Consider the following 22,775-nt stretch of genomic DNA (forward strand, 5'->3'; position numbering starts at 1 on the left):
ATTATGATGTGCTTAATACTATTCACTTATTCATTCACCCATTCCTTCATTCATTCAGTCAACAAATATTCACGGAGCAAGACACAGACTTTTCTGAAGGAATACTGTTATGAAGGGAAAGGCATCCAAGAATGGCTTTCTTCTTTTCTTTTTCTTTCTTTCTTTTCTTTTCTTTTTTTTTTTTTTTGAGACAGGATCTCACTTTGTCACCCAGGCTGGAGTACAGTGGCGTGATCTTGGCTTACTGCAACCTCTGCCTCCCAGGTTCAAGTGACTCTCATGCCTCAGGGTCCCAAGTACCTGGGATTACAGGCACACACTACCATGCAGGGATAATTTTTGTATTTTTGGTAGAGACAAGGTTTCTCCATGTTAGTCAGGCTGGTCTTGAACTCCTGACCTCAGGTGATCCACCTGTCTTGGCCTCCCAAAGTGCTGGAATTACAGGCATGAGCCATGGTGCCCAGCCTAAGAATGGCTTTCTAATACATACGTTGTGTGGAAAAGAATTCAAATGTTTTTGCATGTCATATAAATGTTCTTTATAATTTGGCCTCTCTACAAACCTCTCCTGCCTCATTTACTCCATTTCCCTACTGTATGTCCTTCACTCCAGGCACCCAGAACTACATGTGGATGCCCAATGAGCCTTGCCCTTATGCAACTGTGCTTTTATTCCCTCTGCATGGAATGTCCTTCTCAACCTTGTCAATTCAGCAAACTCATTCTGTCTACTTCAGACAGTTGGTATCTGTCCTCTGTACTCACTAACAGCCTGTGCAAATTTAACATTTATCACACTATTTACTAATTACCAATCTTCACTTTCATCTTTCGTACTAGATAGTGAGGTGCATGAGAGCAGTGATTGAATCTCCTGTGCCCTTAGGGTTGAATGACCAATAATCACATACTTGGTAATAAGAAAATGAATAAGTAGCCCAGGTGGGCAGACAGATACGAATCCAGGCTCCGCCAAATAATAACTATGTAACTTTAGCAAGTTACTTGTCTTCTGTGAATCTTGGTTTCCTCAGTTTTAATTCTCTGTTAAAAAGCATCACAATATTTACTTTAAAGTGTTCTGTGAGGACTCAAGATAAAGCAAATAAAGCGTTTAGTAAAGTGTCTGGCCCATAGTAAGTACTGAATAATTTTTAGCTATTATTATTATTGTGTCTGTTTGAAAAGTGATGGTGGCATTATTGTTCCCTTTACACTTTACAGTTGCAGTCAAGTGGGAGGAAGCACAGGATGGGAGAAAAAAAGCAAGTAGCATTTTCAAAAATGTACTCGGTATCTGTTGCACTCTTGATATGTTATGTCATCGATCTCCTCAACAATTTGGGTGGAGTAAGAATTACTATTGCCAATTTACAAATTAGGAGACTGAAACTCAAAGAGCATAAATGACTCATTCAAGGGTACAAACCTGCAGTTTGCCAGGGTGACCGTAACAAAACACCGTAGACTAGGGGCTTAAACAACAGAAATTTATTTCTCACCATTCTGGAGGATGGGAAGTTCAAGATAAAAGTGCAGGTTGATTTTCTTCCTGGTGAGGGCTCTTTTATTCCTGGCTTGCAGATGGCCACCTTCTCACTGTGCCCTTACGTGGTAGGGAGTGACAGAGAGAGCTCTCTCTTCCTCTTCTTGTAAAACCACTGGCCCTATGAAGTAGAGCCCCACCCTTGTAACTTCATTTAATCTTAATTACCACCTAAAAGCATGTCTCCATATACAGTCACAATGGGGGATAGGGTCTCAACATATGAATTTAGGGAGACACAATCCAGCCCATAAGATGCCTGTTCTTTGTCCTGAATCTCACTGCTAGTGCCAAGGGATGAACAGATAAGAGAGTTAACTGCTGTAATCCATGAAGTCAGAAACTTTGGATTCAATTTACTCAAAAGCTTGAGGCTTTGTAGCCATTCTCCCTTTATTCCTTATGCTATTATTGTGAGCATCTTGGTCATTCAAAATATAAAATAGCTATTGGTAAAACAATGATGGTGATATGGTTTGGCTGTGTCAAACCATACATCAACCGGAACTGTATCTCCCAGAACTCCTACCTGTTGTGGGAGGGACAGAGAGGTAGGCAATTGAATCAGGGGGCCCAGTCTTTCCTGTGCTCTTCTTGTGATAGTAAATAAGTCTCACGAGATCTGATGGGTTTACCAGGGGGTTCTGCTTTGGCTTCCTCCTTATTTTTTCTCTTGCTGCTACCACGTAAGAAGTGTTTTTCACCTCCCACCACGATTCTAAGGCCTCCCCCGCCACATGGAACTGTAAGTCCAATTAAACCTCTTTTTGTTTTCCATTTCGGGTATGTCTGTATCAGTAGCATGAAAACAAATTAATACAGAGAGCTATACCATGTACTAGCCATTTAAAGGGAACATTCGTAAGGGACATGTAATTTAAAGTAGAAGAACTGGGTCATGACTGTGAAAGTACTCAGCTCCTTAAGATGGTCACTGGGAGGTGAGAGTGGGAACTGTGTGGAGAGGCTACAGGAAGTAGAGTAATGGGCCCCAACATCACCCAGAGTGATTATGTAGGAAACAGTGATGTCTCATCCTGGTGAGACGGTGCTGATAGAAAGAAAATATTTGAAGGGATGGTTAAGTCAAAGGGAGCCCACTGAATTTGCCAGTAGGTATAAATCCCGTGGCTATGACGGAAAAAGCAAGAGCTTATTTCTCACGCTGGATACCTGCTCTTCCTCCTCAGCACCCACTGCCACCTAAGTTCCTTTCTCTGGCAATCTTAGCAGGGAGACCTCTAAAGTGCACTCACACTAAAATATACAATTTCTAAAATTAGATGATTAGTCTTTGATACTGAAGAGGAAAAAAAAAAATGCCAAATTGCCTAGGTAAGTACTCCTGAGGGAAGCGTAAAAGAAGAGAAGGGAATTCATCGGGTTGTCGGGAAGCCTCAACAGGATGAAGGTACTGGCAGAGCAAGATGAGCCCAAAATACAGGTTCAAATAAAAATGGTAAATGCTTTTTTAAAGACAAGGTTTGTAGTTGCCTCACTTGTTTCTTTTCTTACAATGAAAGAAGGAAAAGTCTAACACCCTGAATATCTCTACAGGGACTCTCAACCACCCAAGATTTTCATAAGGATAAAAGAGCAAAGAAAGGAGGCACAATTCCCATCATTTATGGAATCAGCATATAAATTACATAATATTCATATGGTAGGATATTATATATCAGTAAGAATGGGCACATTAAAACTGTAAGTGGCAATATGGGTTTTTAAAGATCTCAGAAATGTTAAAAAGTTAGGTAATGTTAATAACCTCAGAAACAGAATCTTTATAGTCTCACAAACATAATGTTGAGTGAAAAAAAATAAGCATGTGTATCGTATGGTTGCATTTACATAAGCTCCAAAACCAGGCATGACTTATTCAGGTTGAATGTCAGAAAAGTAGACAGCCTTGGAGCAGGCTGAGGACTGGATGGGGGTGGGGCTTGAAGTGCTGGTCAACGTTCTGACTTTTGACCTGCCTTCTGCTTAGGTGGGTGTGTTACCTGAAAGACAATTCATTAAATTGTACCCTTATGATCGGTGTATCCTTCTGTATATTTCCACAAAAAGGTTTAAAAATTGAAAAACATCATTTCTGGGTTTATATCTAAAAGGGTTTGAAGGAGAGATTCCAGCAGATATTTATACACTCATGTTACTGCAGTATTACTTACAAGAGCCAAAAGATGGAAACAAGTAAAAGGTCTATGGGCCACTGAATGGATATTTAAAATGTAGTCTACGCATACACTAGAATATTATTGAGCCATAGTAAGGAATCATATTCTGAAACATGCTACCTTTTGAATGAACCTGGAAGATATTATGCTAAGTGAGAATAAGCCAGACACAAAATGTCATATGTTGTGTGACTTCTCTTATATGAGGTACCTAGAGTACTCAAATTCATAGAGACAGAAAGTAAGGAAGCAGTTACCAGGGGCTAGGGGAAGAGGAAAATAAGGAGTTATCATTTAACAATTATGGGGTTTCAGTTTGGGAAGATGAATTTCTGAAGATGGATAGTAGTGATGTTTGCACAATGTGAATATGCTTGCTACCACTGAATTGTATACCTAAAATTTGTTAAAATGGAAAATTTTATGTGATACATTCTACCATAATAAAAAATTTTAGAAACAAAATAAGAATAGAAGCACATGTCTTTTACTTCTCTCTCATTGGGGTAATTCTGCTCATCTGTCCCCAGGGTCTTCCAGACAAACTTCTGCATACTTCTCCCATCTTCCATTCAAGACCACTGTAGCATCCATTGCTAGGATTTTCTTCTGCTTTTGGTAATCTTCTTTACCTCCAGCTTACATGTCAAAATTTTCCTGGCTGACTTTATTTCACCTTAAGAAGTAGAAGAGAGTATCTTTAGAAGAATCTATGTGCTTAATTTGATCAGGAGATTTGAGTTATTGACCAACTTACATGAACATCTTAAAAACATTACATCATTCCCGGACCAATATTCTAAAATATACTTCTAGGAATGTAAACCTTGGTAATGTGCAGCTAATTTATTGCTCCTCTGGGTAGAATACAGTCCATTGAGTGAAAATGTTTACATTTATTTATACCTATCTATCTATAAACAGACCTGTGACAAAAATCAAATGGCCAGGTTCACAAAAGAATCATTTAGAAACAATTAGAGCATTTTAAGTCATTTTATTTTCATATGATACCAAAATATCCAATTGACACAGTTAACTATTCATTTATTCTGTCTACATAAGATTAAAGAGTTTGACTAAATTTTTCAGAGTTTATTAATATTTGCACCGAATTTCTAGATATTTTGCTTTCCCATCTGGTGTCACTATATATCTTTATTTTCTCCTTACACTCTGATTCCTATGTATAGTTCATTGCTAGGAGATAGCTGCTGGGCAGGACAGATATTAAAACTATAGAGCATCTCATAAGATGTGAAGCTGAATATCATTTTTTAGATTAGGTAACCTTTTCATAGCTTTAGGGAGAAACATGGATAGTACTCGTGTGTGTGTGTGTCTGTGTGTGTGTGTGCATGTGCACACATGTGTGAGCTTGTGTGCCTTAACACGTAATTCTTTTATATTGAGAATAAGCAAACCTTTGTGTCGATCATTGCAAGAAAATCCTAGAAGATCTTGTTTTGTTTTCTTTTAAATCTGTAGCTCTGCACAGTGTGTGTGTGTATGTGAGAGAGTGTGTGTGTGTGTATGTATGTGTGAACTCAATTCACATATAACCTCAGAGAAATTAGTATGGAATACTGATTAAGAAGGCTGAAATTTTTACTCAGCTCTGACATTTTCTTAGCTTCCTCAGTTTTCTCATCTGTTACAGAGATAAAAATCATACCTTCTTCATGTAATATTGAACAAGAAAAGGCTTATTATAATGACATACTCAGTTAATGTTGGAACTCATACAAAGAATCAGGAAATTTTTCCTTAATTGTGAAATGACTCTCTACATCACTGACTTTGGGTCACTGGTCCTAATCAAAATATCATGCGACTCACATTTGAACTTAGTTGTTGTTTTAAAGGAGTGACATTTTTAGGCATATTATAGCATATTCAATGCCGGGCAAGGAGTATAGAATATTTGGAACAGTTCAAGAAGGGACATATGTGTAGAGTTCAAGATATGGTAAGAGAGGGAGGCAAAGTCCAGAGCCAACAATTTTGTTTTGTTCTCAACTTAGGCAGCAAAACTAGGTCTTTAGAAAAACATGGATCTCACAGTAATTGGCGAATACTACTTCACTATCCTATTATTCAGTCCATTTTGAAATGCTGGAACTTAAATTTTCTGACTAAATTTTAATGATGCAATTATTCACCTTTTGCATTAACACCTGGTGAATCATACAAACATTTTTGTCATTTGTCATTGCTGGCTGCTTATTGGCTCAACTACCATCAGCTTTAAAGAAGTTTTTAGTTTTATCTTCTTATGGTCTGAATGGCAGGAATGTGTCTTAGTTTAAGAGACAAAACATCTTTTTCCAAACTGAATTTTTACATTCCAGATTTCTTAGCCATGTAGACCTCCAGATCCTTAATTTATAACCCATAAAATTCCTGTCCTTCAGCTAAAACACTAGTCTAAATGTCTCTGATTACTTGGCTCTTTGCTCCTCCAATTTCCTAGGTTAAAGAACTCTGGGATTCATAGGCAAATGTTGTCTAACCTAGCTTGTCAGAATTCTGCTTGTGTTTCTAATGGGCTCCAGACAAGTAAGCAACACATAGATAGTTTGATACATTTTTCAGTGTCCTCAGCCATATTAAATTGTATTATTTTCATGGAATAAAAAGACTTATGTCTGATCTTTATGGATTGTACTCGTGTGTGTGTGTGTGTGTGTGTGTGTGTGAACTTGTGTGCATTGACAGAGAATTCTTTCATATTAAGAATAAGGAAAACTTTGTGTCAACCATTGCAAGAAAATCCTAGAAGATCTTGTTTTGCCCAAAAGTTCTTGAAACTTCCAGAAAATATACCCTGTCCCTTATGCTTTACTTTAGAAGGATATATGTTATAGTCACACTTTTTCCATAATGGAATTTATTTTTTCAAATAGTTCAGATAGTAGTTAAGAACTTGTTTTAAAGAAATATCCAAGTTTTCACCTCTGTATCTCTATCATCTGAGTGGGCACAGTATTTTAGTAATTCTACTTAGTTTTTCTGACTTAGTTATAACCCTAATCATTATAAACTGGATTTTTATAGAAATTCTTCTATTTGGTCTGTTTTTCTTCTTGAGTATGGGTTTTGTTGGTTTTTGTCTTTTTCTTCCCTTGGTTTTAACATTAGCATTATCTTATTTTCAAATAATGAATTTTGGTGATATACTTTTTGATGTTCAGGGAGAGTTTGAAGTACATAGGAATTATAGGTCCTTTATAGATTTGATCAAATTCACATATAAGACCATCTGAGCCTGGTGTGTGTGTGTGTGTGTGTGTGTGTGTGTATTTTGTGGAAAGGGACTGCTAGGAAGGTATATAAGTCTTTGACTGCTTTAGTCACTTTTTCCACATTTTTTTCACAGTCATTTTTTACTTTTCACTGAACCTTTATTTCTAATATTGAATCAATTCTGGTCATTTATGCATTTCAAGAAACAGATCATTTGCCTTTTTCAAAGAATCTACTTTATTTAAAAAATTAAAGATTATAAAAGATCACTATATACAAATTTATAATCATTATTTTGAAAGATGAAACATTAAAAAATATAGAAATTATAGACAATAATTTTAATTTTAACTTGTTCTGATTCCAGAGCCCACTCCCTTAATTACTGTCCGTCAGTAAAAATCAGGGAAGTAGTATACATAAGATAATCAGGAATATATAGATATTCCTAGCTGCTAACACAACTTGGGGAGCATTTTGAAAAGAAAAAAAAGGCCAAATTAAAAATCCGTAATTCTTTTTAAAGCTAAGCTTTAATTCTCCATGAACAATTCACTGAAGCCAGGTAAATAAAGTGTTATACAATGTTAAAATGGGATCAGTTTGTGCTAAATGCAGCTGAGAGATCAGAAAAACAAGGATTGAAGTATGCCATTGAACTTGGCCAGGTGGAAGTCTGCGGTGATCTTGTCAAGAGTAGCATCCAAAGCAGAGGAAATGAAAGCCTGACTGGACAGTTTTCTGAGGAGAAGAGAAGGTGAGTAAGTGAAGACAAAGCTTGATAGATTTTGTTTTAAGGCAAACAGAGAAGTGAAACTAGATGAGAAAAGGAGATCTGGAGCAGGTTTCTTTTTCTTAGCTGATTGCTATTAGAACATGTTGTATTGTTGCAATTTTATAAAATCAATGAGAAACTGATGAGACAGGAGAGAGAGGAGAGTCAGACATGAGTACCAGAAACAAGTGCACAATTAAATTTTTAAAAAACCCTTAGCCTTTGAAGAAGGAATATTTCACCCATTTAACCAGAAGACAGGATAAAAAGTTGATAAACTTGGATAAAGCAGTACTTTTAATAGCTTATATTTTATCTAATTGTTTTGCTGTTAATTTTTCACATCGAGGATTTTAATTCATCTGGAATTGTATTACGGTGCGAGTTAGGGGTCTAATGTTATATTTTTCTGGGTGGATGGTCACTTGCTTCAGCTTCATTCCCTGGTGCTTACCAATGAATGCCACCTTTATCCTCCAGGAAGCTCTCTCATCTTTCAATGCTTATTTGTGTGTCTTTCTTTGGTTTTTCTTGTCTATTTGTGGCAAATTGCACAACTGTAATTAGTATAACTTTATAGTAAGTCTTGACAACTGTTCAAACAAAACTTGGCTTATGATTTTTCTATCATATTGTCTTAGTCATTGTTTTTAATCATCTAAATATTATCTCTATGTTGTTATTTTTCCATTCTTATTCTTATTCTTAATATTCTTTAATTGTACATTTTTTTCTTTAATTAGAGTTGCTAGAGGATTTTCCAACTTCTTATTTTTGCATCTAGTTTTTACTTTTTAAAAACTATTTAGTAAAAGTTTCCAGTTTTATTTAATGCCTATTTTTTTACCTGTTTTGTTTCCTCTTTCAAAGTCTTTCCTTCTCAAAGGGAAATTTTGAAATCACATGAAATCAAATTATAAATAACAGAAAACCAAATTATAAAAGTGAACAGTTTTCCATAATATTAATTTGTTTAATCTCAAGTGCACATTTTTTCATAATTAGTAAATAAGTGGACTTTGTCACATTGAATCATGTTAGCCAATAGGTCTGTGATCAGTCTATATAGATGTGACTATATGACCTTAAAGAGCAACAAAACCAATTTTTCTCCAAAAACGTCTTCCCCAGGTAACCAAACATGGCATTGCTCATTTCTACACAGACTAATAGTCAAATACCAATAGTGACTGGATCTTTCAACAACAGCTCTCAACGTTAAGCATTCCATAACAATGACTGAGGAAGCTGTTTCAATATGCAGATTCAGAAGGCCAGATGTGTAGTCTAAGAATCTCAAATTTAAATATGTATTCTAGTTATTTAAAATAGCCATTCTAGAACCTCTCTCTGCAAAGCACCGCTGTAGAAGAGGAAAGAAGAGATATTCATTCACCTGAAAGTGATCTCAGAGCTTGCTCCTTGCTGGGACTGCAACACCTTACTTTCTATTAGTTGATGATATAAGCAAAGGACAGGAATATCTAAGAGCGAGAAGGTATTGAGATGATGACACCTGGCAGGAAGTAGTTTTGAGGGTGCTAGACTAAATAATTAACTCAATGAGTTAATTGAGTCTCAGGTACCACTGACCAATAGAACTTTTTGCAATGATAAAAATGTCTCATGCACACTCTCCAACTAGTCACATGTAGCTAGCTAATGAGCACATGAAATGTGGCTAATTCAACTGAGTAACTGAATTTTAAATTTTATTTAATCATCTTAATTAAAATGTATCTAGCCCCATGTGACCAGTGGTTATCATGTTGGACAGCATAGTTCTGGAGCTTTGCCTATGGCTGGGATAGAGAGAGTGAAAAGAAACTTCGTGCTAAATTAAACAATTTCTAATTTACAATTTTGCCAAAGTTCAAAATAGTTCTTTGTTATTTAGGATTATAGTATCAGATCTTGGTATCATACTAGCAGAGAGAGTTGTAAAATTGATAAAATATATTTTACTAATAGTTCGTCTATCATTCTGCCAGTGGCATACATTGCCTTTAATACAGAAGTTATTGAGATGTATTTTAAGGAAATCTTTGTCACAGTTTGGGAAATGATGGACAGACAAAAAAATATTGGTGGTAAATATCCTTAGTACATGCTTCAAAGTTTTCCAAGCTAAATTTTCAGTAGACATTGAAAAATTCATTATGAGTTTAGAAAATTGTAAAACATTTTTGACCAAGGAGACTTTATCGGTAGTGGTGGCTAACACTTTTGAAACACTGACCACATACTAAGGAGTAGACTAATGCTCTTCATGAATTATTTAATTAAACTTAGACAAAACCATGAAGAACACATTGCTATCAATCACATTTAGAGATGGAAGAATCGAAGATTAGGGAAGTTCAGTAAACTGCCCAAAGCGGTACAGCCAGTCAGACGGAAACCATGACGGAGGAAAAGTCTGTTTTCCCTGAGACCACCATGGTGTGATTCCTCCTTCCATTTAAATCTTGGGGGTCTTCAGGATGACAAAAACTTCCCTCAGATGTTTAGTATTTTTTAAAGTAAGTTCCACTGTGTGATAATAAAAATACTAAACTTGACAAAACTAATTGTTCTTTAATTCCAAAACATCTACTTAGCACCTGGGCAAGTTTGGGTTCATGGTAATGAATCTGAGGTAGGTTTGAGAGATTGAGAGCTTGGGAACGAAGCTGGAGTATCTGAGAGCAATCCTGAGATAGCGACTAAGGAGGACAGATGGGGTGGGGAAGAAGGGGAGGGGAGAGAGACCATTGAGATGTATGAGGATCAGGTCAACATGGACTAAAACCCCGGTGGTATTCCCATTGTGGTTAACCCAGGCATATTTTTAAATCAGACATAACTTGTGCCTAATTTAGTTATGGTACTGCAATAGAAATCCTGCCACCTTCCATCCTCCCCACTTTAAATTTTATTAAATTTCACTAAATTCACTAATGTTGGTGAAAGTGTTGTTGGTTGATTGGCTGATTAGTTTTGAGAAAAGTGAGAAAATTTAGCTTCACTGAGCAGAAAGAGAAACCTGGAAATATTAAGAATGCAAAATTCTCTCCCCACCTGACTTGCATTCTAATAATTCACATTGTGTTGTTTCTTAAATTTTTCAGAGTGTAGAATTTTGGGTTCAGGTCTATCTTATCCTGCTCTTGGGATGTAGAAAGGCCTCAACAGAGATCCAGATAAGATTTTAATTAAATATATATTCATCATTACAAATGGGATGTGATAGCTACCTAATTGCTGACCCTAAACTCTCTAACTGGTAGATGCAGGCTGGCAGTCTTTCTAACAAAGCATGAAATACAAGTGTCAGACCCAAAAGTTATCTAGTTCAATCTGCCTTTTGATCCTGGAATTCCTCTAAAACTTCCCTACTACGCAATCATTTGTTTGTTTTTTTTTTCCTCTTGAATTCTACCAGTGACAGCGAACTTAATATCTCCTGAAGCAGCACATTTCATCCAAGAAACTTAGCTTTTATCCATAGTCATGGTTTATTTATTTATTTTTTTTTAGGAACATAATCTCTTTATGTTTGCTTGAGATAAATATGTTCAGCTTGGATGATGAGAATAAGGCAAATACTGGAGACTATGACCAGCTCCTGAGTTTGTCCCAATAAACTCCAATGGGGGGAAAAAAACGCTAAACAGGATCTGGATAGTTTCTGGATAGTTTCACTTTATTGTATCCAGCTTATCCAATCCACAGCCGGCACTTCTGGGACAAGGCTGTCCCAGGGATGACAGTTAAAGATGAAGATAGTAAACATGAATAACTCAACATGCATAGGCAGGGCAGTCTGACGTCTCCATACGTTCTCTGAAGTTCCATATTTGGTCAGAGCTGGGAGTGAGATCAGGGTACTTGCCTGTTTGGGTCCCACTATTCCTCTGATTCTGCTTTGCTGCCTTGGAGAACAGGGTTTACATCCTCTGGGGGCTGGTGGAGCCATACCCTTGGCAGCTTGCTGGGCTAATCAGTACCTTTATCTTTTGATCTTAGGCCTCTCAAAGTTTACCAGAGACATAGGCACAGTACCAAATCCATTTACCATCACCTCACACCAGTACTTGCCCCACTGAGTGAAGGGTTCTTCTGGTAAGTTTAATGTATGTGGGGTGACCACAACACCAAGATTCCTGAAGCAGTGATGGAGAGCTGTTTCATGGTTCAGCTCCCGTTTGACATTGTTCTTCACCCCTACCTCCAGGTGACAGCTTTTCAGAAACGTCACGGTTGCCTCACCTGCCTTGGTCTGGATCTTTTTAACTTTACTTCTGGTCTCTGCAATTTCTCTTCTTCAAACAGCTTCTCATTTTCAGGCAATACATATACAGCTAGTCCCTGAGGAAGGAGTTGATCCGGGCCCACAGGTTTATTTACTGAGACCAGGTCACCCCAGACTCCAAGTGTCTCCACAGACTGTGTGAATATGAGCTCCAGGTTTTCTTTGGGCTGATGCTTGGGGTCCTCCACCAGCTTATAGATGTGGTGTCGCTGGTGCAGGTGCAGCTTCTGGCCCTTCCCAGCCAGCAGTACCTTCCATCCACCCAGCGCTCCACGATGCCCAGGGCCATGACAGTCCCATAGTCATAGTTTAATCCTTGGGAGCCATTTTGGATGACTGAAATCTCTGGCCTAGATGACTATCAGCCTTTTCTGATTCTTCCCTTCGCCCATTCCAGGTTACACATCTCCAAATTCAGCAACCATTTCTCTTAGGACATTTTGTGGGAACTTTAGTCATTGTGACTACTTTCCCTGGAAGAATTTCCCATTTGTCTGTAACCTTTAAAGTGTGGCACCCACTCTCAAACATGAGTCCAGGAACACTCTGACCAACACAGGATAGATCCAGATTATCACCTCCCTCTGAATGGACACATCATTCTAGTAACATGAACTACACTTTAGACATTCTTGGACAACAGTTATCAAATGGCTTAAGGATCACGTGCATTTTAATCTATGTTGCTACTTAACTCCTATTTTGAATCTGTCCTTCTTTTACACATTCTAGAAGATAGTGTTAAGTGTATAATGGAAATCACATGAACTTCAAAGTTAGAGAGTTTTCTCTATGCATATAGTCTACACCATTTTAACTCTGTGCTAACTTCTCTGAGACTCAGTTTCAATATTTGCATGACAGTTGGATAATGACTAGTTGTTCAGTTTTGTTTTGAGGCTTAAATCAAATAACATATGTAAAACAACTAGTATGATGTCAAAGTGCAGATTTCTCTGTTGTGCAGTATGTTATCTTGGCCCATGTCCTCGCTCATTAACATTTTTCTTTTCTTATTTTTTTGAGACAGAGTCTCTCTCTGTCGCTCAGTGCAGTGGCACAATCTTATCTCACGGTAACCTCCACCTCTCAGGTTCCATCAATTCTCTTGCCTCAGCCTCCCAAGTAGCTTGGATTACAGGCATGCACCATCATGCCCAGCTAATTTTTGTATTTTTACAATATACAAAAATACAACGCGTTTTCACCATGTTGGCCAGACTGGTCTCAAACTCCTGATCTCAGGTGATCCTCCTGTCTCAGCCTCCCAAAGTGCTGGAATTACAGGCATGAGCCTCCGTGTGGATTTCATGATACAGCAAATTAGGTATTCTTCCCAGGGTTTCAGCATTCATGAATTTTAACATGCTTTCACAATTTTCATTCTAACAGGACAATACAAATAGTGATGTTTTCTAATAAGGAATTTTTCAAATTAATGCTAACCAGTATTTTCACTGACAGAAAAAAGTAGGCAAAATAAAGTTTCTGGAATTCAGCAAATCACAAAGGCATTCCCATACACAAGACGGTGATCTAAAGACTGCATAGTTGTAACATTAGGTAGAATTCAAATGCTTCCTAGATATAACCTCATTTAGTATATATACTCTTTGCAGCAGACTATAAAGATATTATCATCCCTGTTTTATAGCTGAGCTTAAAGAAGTTCACAAAAATAAGAAGTCATTTACATCCTCGCTTCAATAACCATGAGTGTTTATTTTAAATACCCATGGTAAAATAGGAAACTTCTTTCACATAAAAACACGCAGTTGCTTCTTTCAACAAATATTTATTTAGCATCTACATATGCCTGACACTGTCCTTGGCAGAGAGAAAAGCAGCAAAGTTCTGCCTGTGCTTCCATGGATATCTTGATGGAAAAGGACAATAAACAAGCAAACAAATAAATAATATGTCAAGTGATGAATGAGAAAATCAAATCGTAAATGGAAAATGTGGTGGCATCAGCGATGGTGCTGGTGCTCTTTTAGATAATAATGGTTGGAAGAACCCACTCTTATATAAACTGCCATCTGTGCAGAGACCTTAAGAATCTGAGTATATCTGAGAAAACTGCAGCCTAGGCAGTGGGCTCAGCAAGTTCAAAGATGCTGAAGTGAACATATGTTTGCCTTGCTTGAATAACACCAGAAAGGTCAGTGAGACCAGGGTAGAATGATGGCACAGCTGTGGTTGTGCAGGAAAATAGATCAGATGGGGAACCACGCCATGCAGGAGCTCTGAGGATATGAGAAGTATGGATATACTATATATTAAATGGGCCTGAGCAGAGGAATAACACGATTTGACCTGCATTTTAAAAGGATCACCATGGTTGCTGTGGGTAATGTGGACTGGAAGGTACAGGGTGAAATAAGAGAGACTGATTAATAGCTATTGCAATAACCCAGATGAGACATAATATGATTTAGACTAGAGTCCTAAGGATGAAAGTGGTGACAAGTGATCTGCTTTTTTGTTTTTTGTTTTTTTGTTATTTTGAAAGTAGAGCCTCAGGATTGGTTAATGATATTGTACATAAGGTATACAAGAAAAAGTATAGTAGAGAATTATTTTATACTGAGGTGCAGGAAGAATGGAGTAGCCTTTTACTAAAGTTGAGAGTCTGTGGAAAGAATCACAGATTTTAGGAGTTAAAAATCAGTAGTCCATTTTAGACACATTAAGATTTAGATACCTCGTGCATATATTCACCTGGAGGTTATGAGAAAGTCTCTGCCTAGGATTCTGGAGTCCAATTCTGGAGAAATCTGCACCACAAAAAATAATGTAGAGTATCTAGAGAATAAATGTTATTTAAAGCCATGAGAGTGCATGAATTACCTAGTGAATGAGAAGTGATGGAGAATAAAAAAAGATAAAAGGCTGGCTCTGGAACATTCACACACAGTCAGGAAGATGAGGAACATTCAGAGATGACACAGACACAGTGGCCTGTGTGGTAGAAGGCAAGATTAAGAAAGTGTTCCAAATGGCAAATGACAATTTCTCAATACGATTTGACAGTGATTCTTTGATTATATCAGATAATACTAGCTGTATTCACAAGACTGAAACCCAAAATAGTTGAATTTGTTGAAAGTTGAATGCTGTATTATAAGAAGGCATCCATCTTGGAGTAGTGTAACTGGGAACATTCTCGTGAGAGTTGGACTGTAATGTGTGCTTCACTGTTCAGTCTTCCTCAGCTACAGCAACTCTGTCTAAATTTGGCTTTGACCCTTCTTTCATTTCAAATCCTTGTATTAGCTAAAAGCAAGCTTATTCCCCATCTCTGCCACCCATGTAGCAGGGCAAAACCTGTAATTCCCAGGAGACAAAGAACAGAAATAAAGATTCTGGTTCGTAAGTTAATAAACAACCAATTGTGGTGTTAAAGGCTAAATACATTTAGACATGTGTGGTCACATTGCTTTATGTTTGTCAATCTCATTTTATATAACCTAGACCAACAAAATCAACAAGAGGGGAAACACACAGATATAAGGTCAGTTCAAGGGTTCAACAAAATGCTCAAAATGATAGAATCAGCAGATAAAATACTTCACAGGTTGCCAAGATACCTTAATCTGGGAAAAGAATCAGAATTAAGTTTTTGTTAAGAGGTTTATCGTTCCCTATCCTGATCCTTTGATAGAGATAGTCTATAGGAATCTTAGCTTTGCAATTATATGGTTGGAGTAATTGGGAAAAAGTTTAGAAAAAGGGTTTAAACAAGAAAGATAATAGCTTAAGAATTTGAGAAGTCACTTGGGGAGAGCTGGGTCATCTTGAAATTGCTTTAGGCAAGTTTAAGCTGTTTAGAAGATTTTTCCCTTTGTAAAGGAATAAAAAGTAAGGAACAATATTATTCTGTGTGCTTTCGCTCCTGATGACTAATATGGTTGAGTAAAGCAATCATAAAATCCATTTATTTAAGAAAAAATTAATAAATCTTGCTTTTATTTGTCCTTTGTGAAGAATTCTGTTTTTACACATTGTACATACTGCTATTTACTTCAAGCCATTTAATTTACTTTTTCCTTGGTAAAGAAAAAAGATGTTATTTCAATCCTTAATCATTCAAATAGATACCATATTGCAGATTTTGAAAAAATTTTTGTCAATTTATGTTTCCATATACACCTCTTAAAAAAGTTATACAACAAAGAGTTATCATATGTCCTTTTTTGATTCAGTTATTTATAACTGCCTGTGTTTGCTAGTAAGTTATTCTCTGTCCCTTAATAGATGAGAGGGTGAGTGTGTGTGTTTCTTTGTGAACCACTGAGAACAAGTTGCAGATATGGTGACATTTTATCTCTAATACTTCAATGTCTATTTTCTAAGAACATGAGCATTCTCATGCACAATCACAGCACAGTTATCAAAATCAAGATCTTTAATATATATACAATAATATTTCCGAATTCATAGTCCATATTCAAGGTATGTCAATTGTGCCAAAAATACACAATATACAACTATATGACTAAGTTACTACCAATCCAGAATTCATTTCAGGATGACACATTACTTTTTAATCTCCTTTTCCTCTTTTGGATCTCCTTTCATCTGGAATATTTTCCCAGACTTTGTCACATGACTTTGACATTTAGGAAAGAGTACAGGCCATGGTATTTAATAATGATAGAGGGATGTGTATGAAATGTAAATGGATGTGTATGGGTGTACTCTCTCTTTATTCACTGAGAGGGTTTAGAAGTAATGGCAACTCCCTAGCCATGTGCACACCTGATATCCAGAGCTTGGTTTCTAAATACCATTTCCCACTGAACAGAATCTGGGTTCTCTGGAGAAATGGCTGTTTACTGCCCTGGAGCATGTATTCTGCCAGAAGCAAAAATAATAATAAGAAGAAATTATGAAATTATGTTAGTAATTATAGATTGTGAGAGACGCTAAAATGAAATATAGGTAATATATGAAAAGAGAGATCAACTTTTGTTATGGTGGTTAGGGAAAGACTCTCTGAATAAGTTTTATTTAAGCTGAGATTCAGAGGTAAAAAAAGGGGCAGGCATGTGAAGAATGTGTAGAAGAGAATTAGGCCTAAGGAATAGAAAGTTAAAAGACCCTGATGTCAAAATGGTTTTGTTTGCTCGTAGATGAGAGGAGAGCACTGTGACTGGAGCCTAGTACTGGGTAATGTTGGTGGGGATGGCCAGAGAGAATGTGGGTATGATATCACATCAGGTTGGAAAGACAGACACGAGCTAGTGAACCTAGCAATTTAGATTATATTCTGGGTGGAATGGGAAAGTCTCAGGAAGATTTAACATGGATAGTGGCATGATGTGACTTATGTATTTAAAAGATCATTCTGGCTGCTTTGTGAAAAATAAATTAGAAGAGATTTGAGAATGAAAGCAGAGAGACCTGATAAAAGACTATTATGAAATCCTAGGCAAGAAATAATGGTGTCCCGTACAAGGGTGGTGACAGTAGAGAGAAAAATATGTGATGTGGATGAATTCAGATTACATTTTGGAGTTACAAACACCAGGATTAATGTTAGATTAAATGTGTGATGTGGCTGAGGAAAAAGGAAACTTGAAGGAAAATTTCCAGGTTTCTATCTTGGCATCAAGCTTAGAGAAGAAAACCAACAGTTCCATTTTGTTGATTGAGTATGTTTGAAATGAGTTTTTGATTGGAGTGTGTTGATTGGAGTGTGTTTGAAATGAGTTTTGGAAACTGAATGAAAATATTACATAAATAGGATAATGTACAACAATTTAAAGGTCCTATGGGATGTTCGCACCTTTTTATGAGATTAGGATTCAATACTTAAATAAGAGTATCTACATCATTTCATCAAAAATGAAAAGTTAAAGAAAACCTTGATTATCTTCAGATTTTCTGGGAATTTAAACAGTACTATGTGTGCTTGGAAAGATAAAATATTGAGATTACCTACAATGACTTAAGGGGAAAACTGGAAAATTGTAAGAAAAATTAATTTTCTAAGATAGTTTGAAGCCAGAGTTGAACAAAGGAGAATGTAAGTTAAACATCAGAAATAATTTTCTGAGCAAGAATAATTCAAATCAGAATGTCTTTTAAAGGCTTATGAAAGCTCTATTAACTGAGACACTAAAAATGAGAATTTAGAAAGCCCTGTTTAAAAGGAAGAAAAATATATTGCAAAGGAGATGAAATAAACGTTCAAATAATGTTTTTAAAAGTATTATTACTGTTTGTGAAACCAAATCCAGTGAGTTAAATGTTCCTACTTTTTCCAGAATGCTCTTCATGTAATGTCTTACAGTTGGTGAAGGCGAAGTTAAACAGGCCAGTATAATATTTTAGATGCCATTTCTGGAAGTTTTTGTATTATTGTGTAGAAATTATTAAGGAGCATATCTCATGCAAAATGAGAATGTGACAAAGAGAGGCAGGGGAAAATTGGACTATCAATTTCAAGGAAAAAAAAAAGAATATTTGCCTTTACTTGAGTGAAGGGAAAATGGATTTTGAAAGAGTATAACATAACATTTAGCTGCAAAAGCTATTGTAATTGTTGTGAATAAATGAATTTGATCTCAGTTACAAAGAATTTTTATTCCAAAACAACCCTTATAAATACAGTGTATGTAAATGTAATTTTTTTTAAATGGACACATCGTTTCCATTTTTAAGGTTAGATCTCGAAATTATATATATTTATCTATTTTCCATTAAGGATTCTACTTTTATAGAAAAGTTATTGGGACAAATTATATTCTTGATATAGAGTATTGGCAGTCTTTTTATTGTATATAGGCATTTAAAAATTTTTTAGCAAAAATAATTTTAATATATCATTTCTGTGAAAGCAGTGATTTCAATTAAAAATAAGTATGTCATTATTTATGTATTGATTCCTCAATTTGTCTCCACAAGGATTTGAAACAGAATGTAGCATTATGAATCTGGGAAGCAAGGCATCTCTGTCATTATATAACATTACACCTCAGTAAAAGGGGAAATGTGAGAGCTGTTTAAATGCCATGAGGAGAAGCATGAGAAAAATCAATGCTGAAATGAGTAATTGAATGATGTTTGCAGGGGCTGAGTAGGTCATCATTAGGCATGACACGATTATGATGAAATTTCTAGAGTTATTCGACCTAATGTACATGATATCTAGTAAGACCAGAAATTACATTTACTGCTTTGATTTACATAGTGCTTTAAATAATTAGAATGTAGTCATCAGGCTAATATGATGCAGAGGAAGATGGAATAATCAAACAGTAAGATAATTCAGTGACAATGGTGACCTTGACAATGCTGGCATTTTGTTACTTTCTTGAGAACCTGAGAAAATGCTTCCACACTGAATGTAAGACTACAGACCTGATAAAATAGAACAAAAAAAAAAATCAACACAGCCAATAATGATACTTGTGAGACCTTCTGTGTCATATGCTTATGACAGACGCTTCTACATGGAGAGTGAAATAGGTAACCTTATTTAGTACATGATAACTGGTACAGCAGCCCAGATGAGCATCTTTTTATTTATTAAACTTATGTCATGTAACCAAAGCAAGGACTTCCATTAGGGGCTCTCCATAGTGATGGAACCTCTCTGAGAGCAAATCTTTTTTTCCTTCCTTTCGTAGTAATGTTGTCACATCCAGAGAAGGAAAGGCTGAGCAATGCTGGAGAATACCACAGTTAGATCCTATTTTGGTCATATTATGTAGCTCTGTATGTTCAAACCACATCTTCTTAGAAACGGATTCCATTTTTAAATAAAAAGAAAAGAAAAATTATAAAGGTTATACTGAATATTTCTGGTAATGCAAACTCATACCCTCCCTTAAGACAAGCTAGTCCCTTGATGAATAGTGATTAGAGGGGAAAAAAAAAAATGTGCTGTATGGTGGTGAAATATACCTCTCTACACTTGCCTGCTTTTCCGATTGCTTTCTTAAAGCACTACAGGGAATGTGCTTATCTCTTTTCTAGAAACAGTTTCTCATATATTTGAAGAGAGTTATTACATTCTCAGCCTTCACTTTTTTAAACAAATCAGTCTCACCTTTTTTAACCAACAGAATATTGATTCTAGAGCTCCCACTTACACTAGTGGTCTCTCCTTACATACCCCTTGCTCTAAATATATGCTGACAAGGACTGAAAATGACGTACCAACTGCTTTTCTCCAGGATATTTCTTTTCTCTAGGCACTCTGTTCCTATTAATATTACATTAACAACAACAAAAATAAAGTGAGTAATTGGATTCTCTCATTTTATTGTTGATTTACTGAGTTTGCTGCTAACAAATCTCTTCTAATTCCTTTTTACATGATGTTCTTGTGTACTAATTTTCTACAATCTTTTAAGGTCCATTTTTAAAACTTAGATTATTGCCTTTGCATTTAACCCAGAAAATCATTGTAATTTTTTAATGCTAATTCAGTCTTCTAAGAATATTCTCACACACACTCTCTCACTCTCTTACTCTCTATCTCTATCTCTGTCTCCATCTCTCTCAGTCTGGGGCCATCCTTAAATCTGCTTCTGTTGTGTGGGCCAGGGAGAAGGTTGGAGCTCTGCAGGCTGCCCCTAGAGACATTCTCAGGAGGATTTGGATACACCAGAGTGTTCCAACTTAATATTATCAGCCAGCCAGCCAGCATCTTGTTTTCTGCAGGACTATAAGTAAATGCATTATCAAGTACCTGCTAATATTTAGTTATATTTTCTTTATACAGAGCAATTACTTTGCCATGAGTTAGAAAATATATTTATCTATCTAAGACCATGAACTTGTTTTAATTGTGCAAAAACTAGTGCAATATATTTCAGAACCCACATTTTTTGGATCAGGTTTATCTAAGGTATATAATTCATCCTGTCCCCAAACTCTACACCTAAAGCAATCTTACAAAAGCCTAAAATAAATTATTCTAGAGATGTACTTACATCAGTAAAAATGGAGATGATATCCTAAAGCATTAGTACTATGTATCTTCTAGATTCTCCTTTAAGGAGAATCACAACTTGGATTCAGAAAGCTGTAGAAAATATGGGTAAAATTGTTGCCATCTGATGAAAATGTTTTTCCAGGTAAAGTAACTTAAAAACCTTTTCCACATTTGGAAGAAATGCTACCTAAATCAGAATAAATCAACTTCTCTTTGAAATTGACTTGATTTACAAATGTTATTGTGATAATAAATTATAGTTTTCTCCCAGCATATAAGACCTTAAAATGGAAATCTGGAACTCACAATTCTGTCTCATGTTCAATATTATTTTCTACTGGGCACTGGCCAAAAATTCATTATACTTCAACATAGTTAATTTATTTCTACCTACTTCAAGGTATGTTAGAGTAATTAATGGGGGCAAAAAGATTAACTAGAGCAGAAAAATATTATAAAAATCGTATATTTTATTTTGATTATATGTTTGAACCATATTTGTGTATTTTATAACCCATATTTCTAAATCATCTACATTTAGAATTTTAGAATGTTATTTCATATTCTGAAATGCAATTCCTGTTGAAAACACTAAGTAAATTCAACATTAAGACAAGTAAAATAAATAATATAGCGTCCAACATTTTATCATTTGTTATTTGAGCAGTTGCCGTAAAATCACCAGAGAGGAATATGTAGTTGCAGCCATCCACTGTATTTTCAAGATGCTCAGCAACCACGAAATGAATTTCACGTCAAGACCATAATGAGAAAAAAGATTCCAGAATAATTTCCTACTTCTTGAATTGAATGTGAATGAACAGAGAAGGCAGATCATTTCTAAAAACAACATCTCATCCAGTGAACTGAATCCTTCCAATCTGCGTATTAGAAATCACCATTTGAAAAGTATGCAATCGTGTTGACATGTTCAGGCAATTTTTATTTTGAATACAGTCTATTTCTTCCAGACAACAACCCTCACAACTAACTTTTCAGTTTTGTTAAATAAGTTGAGTAATAATAGCAACACTCCCAAGTAAACAATCAAGACCTAAGAGTTTCCTAAGAGGAAATGGTAAGATTTGTGTTATGTCTTTTCTATCTTCCATCAGGCCATGTATAATTATGGCTATTAGCTCTGTGACCGTCTGCCAATAACTTCTCTTCTGATAACCCTTTGAATCTTTAAATAAAGAACTTAAATTCTTGTGTTATTTAAAATATGAGTATTGAGCTTAGCACTTTGTGTTCTGGTTAATTATCAGTATTGTTGTCTTTCTTGATAGATGAGAATCAAGTTGCCTATGCTCTAAGGACATGTCATTTAACCTTGTTCAACCCCACTTTCTTATTCAGAATGTGGGGATAACAATTGCATGCACTGTATTGAAACAAACTATGGATTTAAAATGCTTATAAAAGTTCCTGACTTACAGTAAGTACTCAATATATATTTGTCATTATTACACATAAAATAGCTACTGTGCCTGACACACAGTAAGTAATCAACAAATTAACATTTAAGCCGTCCTTATTCCTTTTCTCTATATTCCTCCAGTATTTGATTTGTTTTAATTTATGTTAGGGTTTCCTAACATATCAGAGTCCTCTTCTGTGTTCTCCTTCATTTAAAAGAAAAGTTAGGTAAAAAATAAGTTAAAAAAAAAGTTAGGTAAAAAAATAAGTCAAAAAAAAAAAAGTTAGGTAAAAAATAAGTTTGGGATGGGTGCGGTGGCTCACGCCTGTAATCCCAGGATTTTGGGAGGCCGAGGCAGGCA

At 35.8% G+C, this 22,775-nt stretch overlaps 1 long non-coding RNA gene and 1 pseudogene across 1 annotated transcript in view; one reads left to right on the forward strand and one right to left on the reverse strand.

The window, feature by feature from the left end:
* LOC135277958 (uncharacterized) overlaps positions 1-22,387 on the forward strand; it is a 41,040-nt gene extending 18,653 nt beyond the window's left edge. The window contains exons 2-4 of the long non-coding RNA XR_010345492.1: positions 7,644-7,732; positions 21,662-22,072; positions 22,284-22,387. This is a non-coding gene — a long non-coding RNA (uncharacterized LOC135277958). The remainder of the gene's footprint in view (positions 1-7,643; positions 7,733-21,661; positions 22,073-22,283) is intronic.
* On the reverse strand, positions 11,436-12,333 carry LOC105716344 (large ribosomal subunit protein bL9m-like; annotated as a pseudogene).
* Positions 22,388-22,775: the final 388 nt, after the last annotated feature.

This window comes from Aotus nancymaae, unplaced genomic scaffold (assembly GCF_030222135.1).
Source record: "Aotus nancymaae isolate 86718 unplaced genomic scaffold, 86718_ANA_hifiasm-v0.15.2.pri h1tg000036l, whole genome shotgun sequence".
Lineage (NCBI taxonomy): Eukaryota > Metazoa > Chordata > Mammalia > Primates > Aotidae > Aotus > Aotus nancymaae.